Source organism: Prinia subflava, chromosome 2, assembly GCF_021018805.1.
Source record: "Prinia subflava isolate CZ2003 ecotype Zambia chromosome 2, Cam_Psub_1.2, whole genome shotgun sequence".
NCBI lineage: Eukaryota > Metazoa > Chordata > Aves > Passeriformes > Cisticolidae > Prinia > Prinia subflava.
Genome location: NC_086248.1, coordinates 93,782,664 through 93,796,294, shown reverse-complemented (window position 1 = coordinate 93,796,294; position 13,631 = coordinate 93,782,664). Strand labels below are relative to the sequence as shown.

Here is a 13,631-nt window from a genome sequence, read left to right as displayed (position 1 = left end):
GGCTGCAGAATATTCCCACAGAACATGGGTTAGATGATCACCTATCTTACCTTGGAAGTAGTAATGTTGTTGCTGCGAGTGTTACCATGTTAATAAGTTTTACCTGCTGCTTAGAGAATTATTTTTGTTTCATGTATTGCTTTTATTAAGATAAACTTCCCTTGCTATCCAGAGCGTTACCTTGGCATAAAGGGTTGTACAAGTCCTCTCTGTAGTCATCTGATTCAGCAGTATTTGAGTGTGAGTCCGACTCCTCTGGTACAAACATGCAGCACTTCTGACCACAGGAGGTGAAAACTTCAGTTATATTTTGGCAAGGCACAGAGGAATCGTTCTCTTCTTTGATTGATCTACTGTGAGAGCTGAATTGTACCAACAACTCAGTACAAAGAACTGAATTGACCCAAAAAGTCTCCTCTTACAACTTAGTATTTCCTTGGTCTGCACGGAGTGAACTGCAGTCTGCATCACATAGATGCACTGAAATTATAAAAGCTGTCTGGCAGTCTTATTAGCAAGAAAAATGAGGGTCATCAAAACCAGTTTCTCAGAAGATTAGGAATTCCTTCAGATAACATTTGAGGTGTATTTTTGCCCCTCCCCAATGCTGAGGTATTTGTTCTTGCTCTGTGAGCTAGCAGACAAACTTATAGAAGTCTCCAGGGTTCTCAGTCTATCACCTTTCACAAATGGTAAAGTCACACAAAAAAGGTCAGCTTTTTCTCTTGTTTCTTAAGGTATTTTTCTTGTCCAGCAGATGAGTGAGCATGTTGCTGTGTTTTCATCAGCTCATTAGTTTTCTAATTTTGATAGTGGAGCCTTATTAAGCATGAGAGTGGATAACCTTTAATTCCTCAGAGTAATACGTCACTCTCATTTTAGATGTGATTTTGGGACACCTTAATAGTAGGATAAATAATCCAGTCAGTTGTTTGTTTATCAGAGTTAAAGGTATTTTATTTCTAGTTTCAGAAGAAATTGCGAAGAAACATTCTTGCTGTTTGTTTTTTTTTTCCCTTGTTCTAACCAGTTCTTCTGGGTCATCTTAGATAAATATAAACACAATATATGTATAAATGCAATCAAAGAATAATAATAATTTGTACTTTTATGAAGTGGGTTTTTTTACTTCAGAGGAAAGACAACAGCCTACAGACTGTAAAACAGCCAGTTGAAATTTAGTCATTCTCTGTGCCACAAACGGTGTATAAACAAGCTCTTGTATCACAAGCAATGTTTTTCTGGTACAGTTAACTTATTTCTGTCTCCTTAAACTAGTTTGTCTTTATGCTTTGAATGCTACAGTAATTTCTTTAATCAAATTGATGGAAGTCCCTTTCCCAGCCCACACTGAAGCCAATTTATTGGTCATGATACGGCGGCTCTGTTGCTAACAGTCGTAACGAACTGTCAGGCAATATCGCAGTGCAGCTAATTTGAAGTCATTAGGTGTGCAGCGTTCAGGCAACAATTTGTTACAGTGGTTAGGAACACAGCTGACATTTCTGAATGGCTTTGTTCAGAGCAGTTCTAGATGAGCCCAAGCAAATTGTAAACTAATTTAAACATCACTCTATATTATAGTAGCTACTTTGTCTTACACTGGTTGCTAATAAAGCACCCCAAATTAAGTCAAAATGAGTTAAGTAGGTGAGTTTGAGTTTCATCTTTGGAAGATACCTAGATCACCTTAACCAAAATAGAGTAGCTCTCAATGAAGTCAGTCATGCTCCGTTGCAGTTGCAGGGGAACTTTTGTCAGTCTGATTTGTGAATATGCTGTGTAGCTTGGATTTGGCTGCAGGGATGGGAAGAGCAGAGGGATGAGACTGAGCAGCTTTTAAAATGATGGTTTTGTTTAGTGTGGAAAAGGTATTTGATACCATAAACTGGCCCTGAAAATTCAAAATCTGAGCCACTCAAGAAACTTACCTTGACAAAAGACAGCATTTTAGTACAAAGTAAGCTCAAAATACACCTAGAGTGGTAAAGCCACCCTAGGTAAGTGTACTTACCTGATTTAGTTTACAAATGAGAATTTTAAAAAATCCCAGGAAATAAGGACAATCGTTTTATAAGCCATCAGGTAACAGAGGACAGTGATAAAATCTGTGCTTGTTGTCTGCCATGTGATCACAAAAATCAAAATGCAAAGGGGCTGGACATGCTAAAGGGCAAATATGTTGAGTTTTTGTAGCTTGGTTTTGAATGTTGGCATATAGCTGAACTTGGAGTGCCTACTCTCAGCTAATGTCTGGTACAAAACAACTTCTAGACGAGCCTGGATTGGTGCTTGCCTGTTTGCAAAGCTAACAGATGTTACTGTAGGCAGAAGCATAACAGGATGGGGAAAATGATAAATTAGAAAAGGGGTGCAAACTGCATAAAAGTTCACTGTAGCCTGGCAGACTAAGTAAACCCTTGGTGTAAATCTTGTAGAGTCGATCAATTATACCAGTAGTGAATTTGTGCCTAGCACAGCAAAGCAGCAATCAGCAAATCTTTCTTTACTATAGTGATTTCTTAAGGTTCAGTGTAATTAAAGGCCCTTATATATCAGGTGCTTAATAACTAATAAAGATCTCAACTCTGAAGCACTGCAATGTAAAATTTTGTGGAGGAAACTGAAGCAATGTTTTGAAAAAAAGTCTTTTAATAGGATTATCTGCAAAAAGGTAACAATGCAATATTCATTCTGCCCTGGCCAACTGTTTCCTATTTCAGTCACAGACTAAAAAATGTTTTCAAATTATACAAAGTTCAAGTCCTTTCATAAAATCATTAGTATTTTTGTGGTATTGGAAATATTTCAATAGTTGCTTTTATTGAACAAAAAGTCTATACCATCTACAAAAGGAAATATTGAAAGAAAAATATATATGGAAAGCCTTTATCAGTAAATAGAATTAGTCTCCTTGCATTTATAAATCAAATAAATGGAAAGTGTGTTGTTATGAAACATGACCATGTCTTATCTTGAAGAAGAAAAAGATCACAATGGCATTAGGAAATGCTTGACTTTAGTTAGAGAGGCGTAAGGGCACAAGAACAGATGATGGTGCCCTAATAGCCCTTTTTAAGAATGACAGGGCCCCGCCATTAGCATCCTTTTATATCCTTGGAAATTGCTCATGCCTCGCTTTTATGGTTCCTATCTGCCTGACTCTTTTTTATTTCTCTTTCAATTTCATCCGCGCTCGGATAAGCGCATGCTAACACAATATGATTGAGCTGTAAAATGGAACGCTGTCGCCTCTAATCTCTTTTATGTAGATATGGAGGTACTTCCACACTCCACTTCATTCTCTCTCCATTGTTGGCCTTTTTAGAATGTGTTGCCGAGTAATGGAGGTTCAGTCAAATATTAGAGCTAGGTTTCACAGGGTGTGATAAGAAGATTATCAGGCCAGCAGTCAGATCTATTGTTGTTCTTTGTGTCAGATTAAAATATTCTGATGTACTGTAACTTCGTTAGCAAAATACTGAAGGTGCTTAGGGAGAGAGGCTGATGCTGCTTCATCTCCTGCCTGATGAGACAAAACTCCTATTAACTGACCTAAATAAATTGTAAATACATTAGGAAGCCTCTGCAAGACATTTTATTTTTTTTTTTTTTTTTTTTTTTTTTATTTTTTTTTTTTTTTTTTTTACTTTTTAAATGTATTTTTTATTTTATTTTTTCTATTCTATTTTATTCTATTTTATTTATCTTTGAAATACAGAAGCCTTCCTTAATTCGATATTTTCTGGTAGTTGAGTTTCTTACCCCTCACACTGTATTTTGGGGAGTTTCCATTGCATTGGCTGTGTTATATTAATTAAACTTTCTCTGTATAGGGTGGTGTCCTGCTGATTCCTACTCACAACACCAGAGCCTTTCCGGCGCGATTTTTGTAACCCTCTCATTGACATTCACCAAAATGTGCAACATTCTTTCATATTAAGTGGAGGCAGCAAACATTAAGCTCTTAAAAATGTGCATAACAGGCAGCTAAAGACAAAATGTTCTCTACACAATTTGCATGCATGAAAAAACATAACTATACCATAGAAATCAACTTTTTGCACTTAAGATGAAAAATTTGTTTGGAAACAGTAAATCAGACTAATACATCAAAAATAACTGGTTACATTATTTAGTAAAATAAGCCTGCTTGTCTTCAGCTGTGTCCCTGTTTTCTTAGCAGTAAAAGTGTTCAAGGAAGGGAATATTAGAAGCTGATACTGCCACTGGTGCCAGTATTGCCAAAAATAAAAAAAAGCTTGATTTTGATATAACAAATACAAGGATGTTTTGAATATTTTGGTGTTTTATGAAACATTGTTGTTCCAGCATACTCTTTGTGGAGGACAATATTTAAGCTTTCCTTCCCAAAGCAGCTCTCAGGGGAGTAGTTTGACATTCTAATACTGAACAAGAACATGATTTGCTGCAGAGTTGTCATTTCTAAAATGCTATTTTCTCACCATGTGTTTCAGAAGTACCACCCCATGCAGGTAAAAGTACAGAAAAAAATTGACCACAATCACTTGTGGATTGCTATTGGGGCAGCCCATAGAGGATCTCAGCTCTGTGAGGGGACAGGTGTATTCCTCTATGTCTGCACCTTGCTGCCTGCTGCTGTAAAATTTGTTTTTTGTGCTCAGCCTTCCCTAGTCCCTTGTGCTGCTGGCTGGATTTGAGCTGTTTCAGACAGAACCCCATCACGGGGTGCCTGTCCCTCCTCACACAGCTGGACATGTAAGTGTGGTGTTCACTGCTCACGTGACACCGAACGAGGGATGAGTTGTGAGGTGCTAAGAGGTTGGCAGGAATAATAACTTGAGCCTCCCGGGGAATCAGGACATCCTGCCCTTTCTCAAAGTGCTAACTGGGACACTTTATCAAAAGCCTGGTATCTGCCCTTCTTTTAACTCCTTCTACAAACACGCTTTAAGTACAGAAACCAGACCTGCTCTTCCTGCGAGGGAAATGTTCTTGAACTCACAGCTGGTGTGACGTGTGATCTAAGGCAGGCCATTCCCTGGGCCTTGGGGGGAGAGATTTCAGCCAAGAGGTTTCTCAAAAACGAATGACTTCCTTGACCTCTGGCACTGAATTGTACAAGATGGGGAATCAGCAATTGGCTGCTGGTTTTATTTTTGAGCATTAGCGTGGATGGACCAGCCAGCAGTGCCGGGGCTTAGATCACCGTGTTGATTCAGGTTTCTCTAAGCAGAATGGGACAGCAGTGTGCCTGAAATGCCAGCAGTTCATCTGTCCTGGTGTTTGAAGTGCTGGGAATAGTGGCAGTTCCCAGTTTCCCATTTTTTGAAGTCAGTATCACAGAGAAGGCTAAGTGATCTTCAAGGCAGGGAGGAAGAGGTAGGATAATGCAGGAATAAACATGTCCACAAGTCTCCTAGCATTTTCAAAGCAAAACAGGGGTCTGTAGTGTGGCAAAAGGTAGTAACCAAAGGATCTGTTCAGCTTTTTAAAAGTTTTTAACATACCCAGCTGAGATAGTGTGTTGAGTTATTCATGATGAATCTGTTGAAGCCAGTGGCAAAAATTCAGCAGATTTCAGTACAAAAGAGTTGTAGGCTTTGTGTACAACTGGAGATGCACTCACTCCTATTGTGTCTGCTAGTTCCAGTTCAGGACTCAGAGAGACAGCACTGGAGAAGTGAGAAGGTTTCTAATAATGCTAGACATAAATGTCCTGGGATAAAAAACCACTTAACTTTCCAGGTTAGTCACTTCTGGCATTTTTTTACTTGCATTAAATTAACCGATGGGGAAAAAATAATCTCAAACATATAAACATCTCATCACCTGCAAATTATATATGAATATAAAATAAATATGCAGTAAAACTCAAAAAGACACCTGAAATTCTTGCTAGTTATGACTTCAAAATACGTACCTATCCATTGAAAAAGCTTTTTTAGGAGTAATCATCACCAAAAGCATAATAAAGTCAAAAAATGGAATTAACAGGTAACAAAAGAACTTGGCTCAATTCTTATCTTTTAACATTGTGGGGGTTTCTAGGAAAAAAAAATCCTTATTTAAAATTCTCTTCATTCAAGGTCAGAATTAAACAGTGACTATTAAGTTCACTTTTTATTCATATACAAGTCATTGCTTTTTTTCTTCTGTCTGCCTCCTTTCCTTGTTTTGTTGCCTTTTTTTTTTTTTTTTTTTTTTTTTTTTTTTTTTTTTAAATCAGTCCTTTCCCTCCACCCATGCCCCCAACATTCACACTACACTGTCTGGCTGTTGCACTTTTTTTTTTCCCAGTGTCCCCCTTTATCTGCCTCAACCAATCTCCAAATGAATGCATGTCTATCATGGCCTTAGCTTTGACACTCTGGATATATTGATTAATAGTTGCCCTAAGCTCCTTTTAGCAAATCAAATTTTCACTTTTAGCAAGGATTTCGCCTCTGATTTATTCAGCAAAGTGAAATGCACTAAATTGACTTTGACATTCAGGGAAAATGGCTGAAAAACAAAGAGGGGAGGAAAGAGATATAAATTGTGTGGCAGCTGGAGACTTCAAGCATAAAAGAGGCCGTTTTCTATAGAATATCACTGGTCAATTTGGAAACATGCATTTAAACAGGAGTATAAATTATTTTCTTAAAATTAGATGTTTTTTAGACTGAGGATTTGGGATATAGTAAGGTTTACTTAGCAAAATGCAATATATTCAACCCAAATTCATCACTTGCTAATCATGGTGCAAGTGTGGGACCCACTTTTGTTGCCACTAATAATTATTATGTTAAACGAGAGACAAAGAGGTTTCTGAGTAGTTTTATAATGAGGTGCTAAATTGGTAAATATCTTCCTACCATTGCATTATGTTGTTCACTCCTGTGGCCCTTTAAAAATAAGAAATGATTAATAAAAAGAGAGCAAATCAGCAGTAATGAATGCCAGTGCTTTTCATTTTCTTTCTATAAACAAAAATAGCTAATTTCTGAGTCTTAAATGCAAAAGTACAAAAAGATGTAGCAGCCATTTGCTGTTGTTCTTGCAGCAAAATCAAGTGTTGTATTACACTAGGTGACTTGTAGACTGAGTTAGAGATGTTGTATGCTCACAGACGCTGCATGACTGAAGTACCAGGAGGCTGAAAATGCCCTCTTTCATATTTGCAAGTGTTCAAATGCTAAATGGAATAAAGGAGAGGAGAAAAGAATGAGAAAAATTATTATTCTGTTCCATGAGCAGATCTGGATATTTTTGAGGGGAGTGTACAAATATGCAAACTGCAGGAAATGGTTTGGGCTTGTTCCATGGTCAGATACTACAGCAAAAATGAAAAATAAATACAGATGGTAGTTTGCTCAGTTAATCTATAGAGACAGACCAGGAGCCTTCGGTGGGATCAGTTGTCATGGGTGTACAAGTCAAATGTGCTGTGCCAGCCTCTTGTTGTTCAAGGATCTGGCCCTGAAGGGATAAATCCCCATCAGTAGGCAGTGTATCAGTGGGAGCTGAGAGTTTCCTTTGTCCCCTGTGTGTACTCACCACCTCAGGACTCTGCAGCACTGTGCAGAATCGAGGTTTAAGCAAGTATTTCCACTTAGGGGACAACAATACTCACCTTTGTACCCACTTCTTGTGTGACAAATGGGTTTACTAGATTAGGTCTGTGTAAATTGCAGATGACTCAGTAGCAGTTTTCCTTCTTCTAAGCCAACAAGGGATTAATCTTATTACCAGAGGGTAAGAGGTCTAAATGTATCTTAACCTTTTTAATTTTACTGTAATCTCCATTCTTCTTTTTTTTTTTCCTTCTTCCTTGGAAGCAAGCTGGGTGTGAGGCTTCAGTAATAATGGCCTTTTGCAAGTGGAACAAGCATCTGGAGTGCCATACCTGAGATAGCTGGGCACATTAGATTTTCAGGCATGTGACTATTCCATCATTCCATTGCCACCCCCATAATTTAGCTCAACTTTATTAAAAGACCACTGGTTAAGAGCACACTATATGAAAGAATTGAAACTTCTGAAATAGTCTTTGAGGAATGTCCTTTCCCAAACTTGCCCAAATTGTACAGTTCATACCTCAAGGATGGCCGCAAGGCAGGAGGATGCCTTGCTCGGAAACACAGGAAGAAAGTTGGAACAAAGCTTGACATTATTCCTTAAGTGAGGAATTTGCAGAAGAGGCAAATGCAGCAGAACTGAGCCTATAGTTCGTGTTCACTAAGTATCACTTGTGTATTTACAGGACTCCTCTCCTATAGAAAAATAAAGGGTTTTTTCAACCAAATTCATAGTTTAAAGAACATCCAAATAAAGAGTGGCTTTTTTCAGTTTTAAAATTCCTGAAGGCTTTGTTGGAGATAAGATGGTCAATTTTATATGTCATTTAAATTGACCTCTGAAAGGATCATAGGAGACTCTGAGAATGCAGAAGTAAACTTAGAGCAACATAGCCCTCTTATGGTAACTATTTAGGCCATTTTAAACTGAACATTTGACTTACTCTTCTAACTAAGCCTCCAACAGAAACATATTTACTTTGTTCTGGGTGGGGAAGAACAGAGCACCTTCTCAGTTCTACATGTTGACAGTGTAAATCCAGGATGGGAGGAGGGAGGAGGGAAAGAGCCAGTTGCTTAGGCTGGATTTAGAGCAGACAGGTCTCCACCTGTATGACTGGGTCAGAGACACAGGATGGTCTAGTTTCCTAAAGTCAGCTGAGACCAGTTAAATGCTGGATATTCTAAGAATGCGTCTACTTTCTCTCTGGATAAGTTCGGCTTCACACCTGCTTAACCTACATTAGAATAGGATTAATTACCTGAATTGCAACACCCCCTTATCCAGTCAGCACGTTTCTGGCAGGGCACATGGTGACCTGGGTCTGGTTATATATAGTGTATGGATAACAGGGGAGCACCTGGCTTGTAATGGCAGGGCTCAGTCCAGCCTGATAGAAGAATCAGCGGTTTTTAAAAAATGAGTCTGCAGGAATTGCCTTCTGCAGCAGCTGGGTAGTACAAGGGCTTTATGAACTCATGTCTTCATTGGTAGTAAGCTTTTTGTTGGGCAATGCTCATTTTATGCACACACATATAAATGTATAGTGTATATGTATGTGTGTACAGGAAGAACCCAAAGCAACGCAGAATCCAAAGAGTGCAGATACTGGATGCCCCTGTATTTAATTACTTAGATGGAGCAGTTACTTGACTGTAACTTTTGACCCCATGTTCTATGTTACTTTAATTCATCATCCTCAAGTTTAATACTGCACAGCAGGCAGTATTAAAATATTTTGGTGATTCTTCATGCAAGAGAACGCACAACCTTCCTTTCATTTGAAAACATGTTCTGGAAAGTTTGCTGAGAGTATGTTGGTGTTTTCCACACCAAACTCCTAAGGCACCTATTACAGACGAGTGGAAATTTCACAGTGTAGCTCTGACCCTTCTCCCCAAGATGTTTTCATCTGCCACATTGTGCACCATCGGTTTCAATCAGCTGCATTAAGAGCTGAGGTGAAATCAGATACTGAAATGAGATGCAACTACAGATGCAGAAGGCTCCAAGTTCAATGGAAATGGCACTTGCAGAGTAGAGTCAGTGTGCTTAGCAAGTCCTGACATGTTATGCATGAGAACACTGGAGCAAAGAGTTGTGGTGAGGGTGGAGGAGAGGCGGGGGCAAATCTGCAGTTTTCGTGCATCCAGCTGTTGGAGAGATTAAGGGGGAACAGTTTAGCAGATAATGACTGCTGCTCATACATTTGTTCAAAGAAGCTGCACTTCTGGCATAAATACATCATGACACTGGCAGGCTGCAGGGTGTATTTCTAGCCAGAGATTTCTTCTGGCTGTGCTTTAGCATCATGCCTGCCCTGCTGAACTAGACTCCAAACTTGCTACGATTCAAGCTATATCTGGTAACATATGAAACTTTCTGTGACCCTTGTGTCTCTCATTAATGAACTCTGTTTGCAGTTAGAAGAATTTAAGAGTCCTTCCCCATATCAGTCTCTTGTCGAAAGCCATTCTACTCTGTGATCCCTTCTTTACTACTTTGAAGTTTCACAGAGACAAAGTTAACTGTTGGGTGGATTCAGGAGCAGCTTGCTCAGTGTCAGTGTATCTTCAGCTACATATGTCACATGCAAAATGCATTGTGAATTCCAGATTATCTTCGTTCAGTGAGATTATAGGAGTAAATTTTGAACAGTTTCTTTGTGTTTCGAGTCACTTGAATGTTTTCTGGACCCCATTAATGCGTTGTGCTGAACGCTTTGCAGAATCTATATGCAACCCAAATTTGGAGTTTGCAGGATCGTGCCTGGCACATCAGTGGTGATGAGTGATTTGCTGTGTTCTGTAATCCTCATATGTGAAGCACACCAAGGGCTCTGTAATCAAGAGGCCCCTGGGAAACAGGGTGCCACAGACAGGCAGTGTAGGTAGGACTGGGGACAAGCAGGGCACGTGCTGTGCCAGGGTTATTCCTGCTTCCTCTGTAGCATGAACCCACAGAGGGCAGTGTCTGACAAGACACTTAGGTGGGCATTTCAGAAGATAAAGTCAAGAAAAGAGGCTGTTGACAAGGACCAGCATAACCAGCAGCCTCATAATCAGGCAGCATCAATGACAAACACAAAATCTTTCATAGAACCTGCTAGGAGGAAGCAAAAATACACCAAAAATCAGCTTGTGACAGGGTGATGGGAACACAGGCTGCCATGGGTGTCCTGAGTTCAGTGCTGCAGCCAACACAGATGAACTCCAATTTGCCGCCGATGGCTGCACGGACAAGTGTACTGTCTCCATGGTAGAAAGTGGTAGCTATTTATATACTGAATGGCAATACTAAACAATTTAGGAGAAGCAGTGAAGTGTGTCCTATCCAATTAAAAATGCAGTGAGAATTTTAGGTAGGCAAAATGTAATTATTTAATTGGAGTTTGACCGGGATGCTTTTCCACTGTTAAAATAAATATAAATTACATGAGCTATAAAACTTTAAATTATGAAAATATTTTGAGGTCTTTGAGCATGGTAATTGGAGCTATATATTCAACTTTGTTTTTAACCTGACACTTCATAATGGCTGTTCCCTAAAGCAAGGGTTTTTTTACATTATCGAATATCCCTTAGTGAAGCAAATTAGCAATCAGTCTGGAAAATATTTAAGTAGTACAATCACATTATTTACACAGGCACTTCCATTGTGCAGTGTTCTCTGTGTTCCCAAATATATGTAGGATCACTTCCTCAGCTGTCAACATTCACTCTCGAACCTCCCTCTTTAGTAAAGCTTTATATGAAAATCCATTTAGGCCAATAGAAAGACTTGCCTTGATTTCACTGCTTTGGATCAATCCCTAAATATGCAGGTCACAATCTGTAACCTGTATGAACCTCTGAGCTTTATTATTTGCCTTCTGCTTGAATTACCACTTTCGTGTAAATGGTGGGGGACTCTCTGTGCAATTCCTTGCACAAAGCTTTTTTTCTTTTAATATTTCTTTTCATTATTATTAAATAATAATAGAGAATCCTGCTGTGGAGAATTAGGGTCATTTACTTTAAGCTGAATAAGAAACGTATTTCAGTGCTTACAGGAGCATCAGCATCAGGCCAGAATGATAGAATGTTTGCTGGGACAGAAACCCTGCATTTAGTATTTGGAATAATTTTGAAACAGCATCTAGCTACCCCTGGAAATAGGTTCTCTGATACTGTGGCCACAGTCAGCGATTCCAGTTACTTGAATCATGTCCAAAATACATTCTCCAATTAGCTTCCTATCAGGTTGAGGAATTCCAGGTATTTATTCTGTAAATTTTGTGCTTGTGGGGACTGTTCTTCTGGGGTTCCCAGAATTAGAACCACTTTTTTTTTTTTTTTTTTTTTTAATGCGGTTCCCCTCCCCTCATTTAGTAAAGGGGTTTTTTTTTCGTATGGTTTTGCTCTTTGGGTTTTTGCTTGCTGCTTTTTAAGAACTGAAGGCACTGTAAGTCCTCTCCCAGTACTCCCATTGATACATTTAAACAGTGCTGAGGTACAGGCTCCATGTTACATCCATACTTGGCTCGTTATCCTCTTATCAAGCTCTTTGCATCCCTTTGTTTATTTGAGGAGACAGGAAGACTGTGTGAAGGCTGCTTAGTCAGGGATATCAGCGTTGTTGGCAGGGGAGTGATTGCCAGTTGAAAAACAAGGCATTATTGCTCATTTTTTCCCTCTTATTAGTTTGATTACATTTGCAAATCAAATCAATCCATCAGACATGATCAGGCCTCGTCCGCATTTTAAGGAATAGTAATCTCCGTCTAATAAGATGCAAATGTGTCACATCGGTAAGTAACCAATAAATCATCGTCTTGTCTTTGGCAATCATTAAATATCAGAACCAACAGTCAATTTTTAGTATTTTCAATTTGCGATATGCCGCTGGAATATAAAGATAGATGGACGTAATTACACAAACCAAACACTATTTCAGTTCATTCCAGACAGCAAATTTAGTGGAAGGTATAACTGGCTTGTCATCACACTACATTATTCCTGGCGGTTCATGCAAAGTTCACAGACAAGCTCCAAATGGACATTGCTTTTTTTACTTCCCTTAACAACATTCCCACTACCGCCACCAAACTTCAATAAATGACTTGAAATGCTGTAGGACATCACTCCCATCAGTGCACAAAAAGACACAGGAAGAGAAACATCGCCCCTTTTCTCAATGCGGGCACCCTGTGCGTGTGTAAGACTGAAGGCCAAAAGTTTCCTAATACTTGCTGCATTCTTCCTCTCTCTTTCTCTTCCTTCATTTTTAGATATTTTAATCTGAAATTTCAGTATTTCCGCAGAGTAACTTTTCCACAATTTTTTCAAGTTACCTCAGGTTTAATAATTACAAAACAAGCAAAGACAGACAGAAGGATTGGCACGACAGCTTCCCTCCCTTTCTTTTTCTCATCCCCACCTTTTAGAGGAGTGAAAATTCAGATTGTTTTTCTCTGTATCCTTTTTTTTTTTTAATTGATTTGGGATTTGGGAAAATTGATTGCCTCGTGTGCATCCCAGGCATTAATTGATACGTTTATTGTCTGATCTGCGATGTCTTGCTTTCCATGAATGACTCTATTTGTGTACAACAATTTACATGCTTTTCAAGAAAGAATGAGGCATAAGATTACACCCTGGCAGCAGGAGTGGCAAAATAAACCAAAATAAACCTTGTCTTAAGCAGCATCACTTTTACCTGGATATTTTTGACTGATTTAATAATATAGGGTACAGCCCCTAAAATTGCAGGCCTGCAGGGAGAGTGCTAATTTCAAGAGGAATTTGGGCCAGTTGGAAATGATATTATTGGGCCTTCTTACAGTGCTGAGCGACATGAGAGAGAGAGAGAGTGCAAAATACTGTCTCTGCTCTGACACAAGCGGCTCTGCGGAAATAAGAAAAGAGGATTTTGTAGGCTTGTGCTGACTTAATGTAGGTTTCCAGCACACCAAAGCCAGACAGTGGGCTTACTGTGCTTGACCTTAAGAAACTTCTTGCCATGAGCTGTGTGCCCTGGGTGGACCTGCTGCTGCAGCATCCTGTTGGTTGTGTTTGTTTCAGCTAGCTTGCTTTGGGAGGCTGAACCTC

General features: G+C 39.1%; 1 protein-coding gene across 12 annotated transcripts in view; it reads left to right on the top strand.

The window, feature by feature from the left end:
• Positions 1 to 13,631, top strand: part of ESRRG (estrogen related receptor gamma) — a 369,245-nt gene that overhangs the window by 321,760 nt on the left and 33,854 nt on the right. The window lies entirely within an intron of this gene.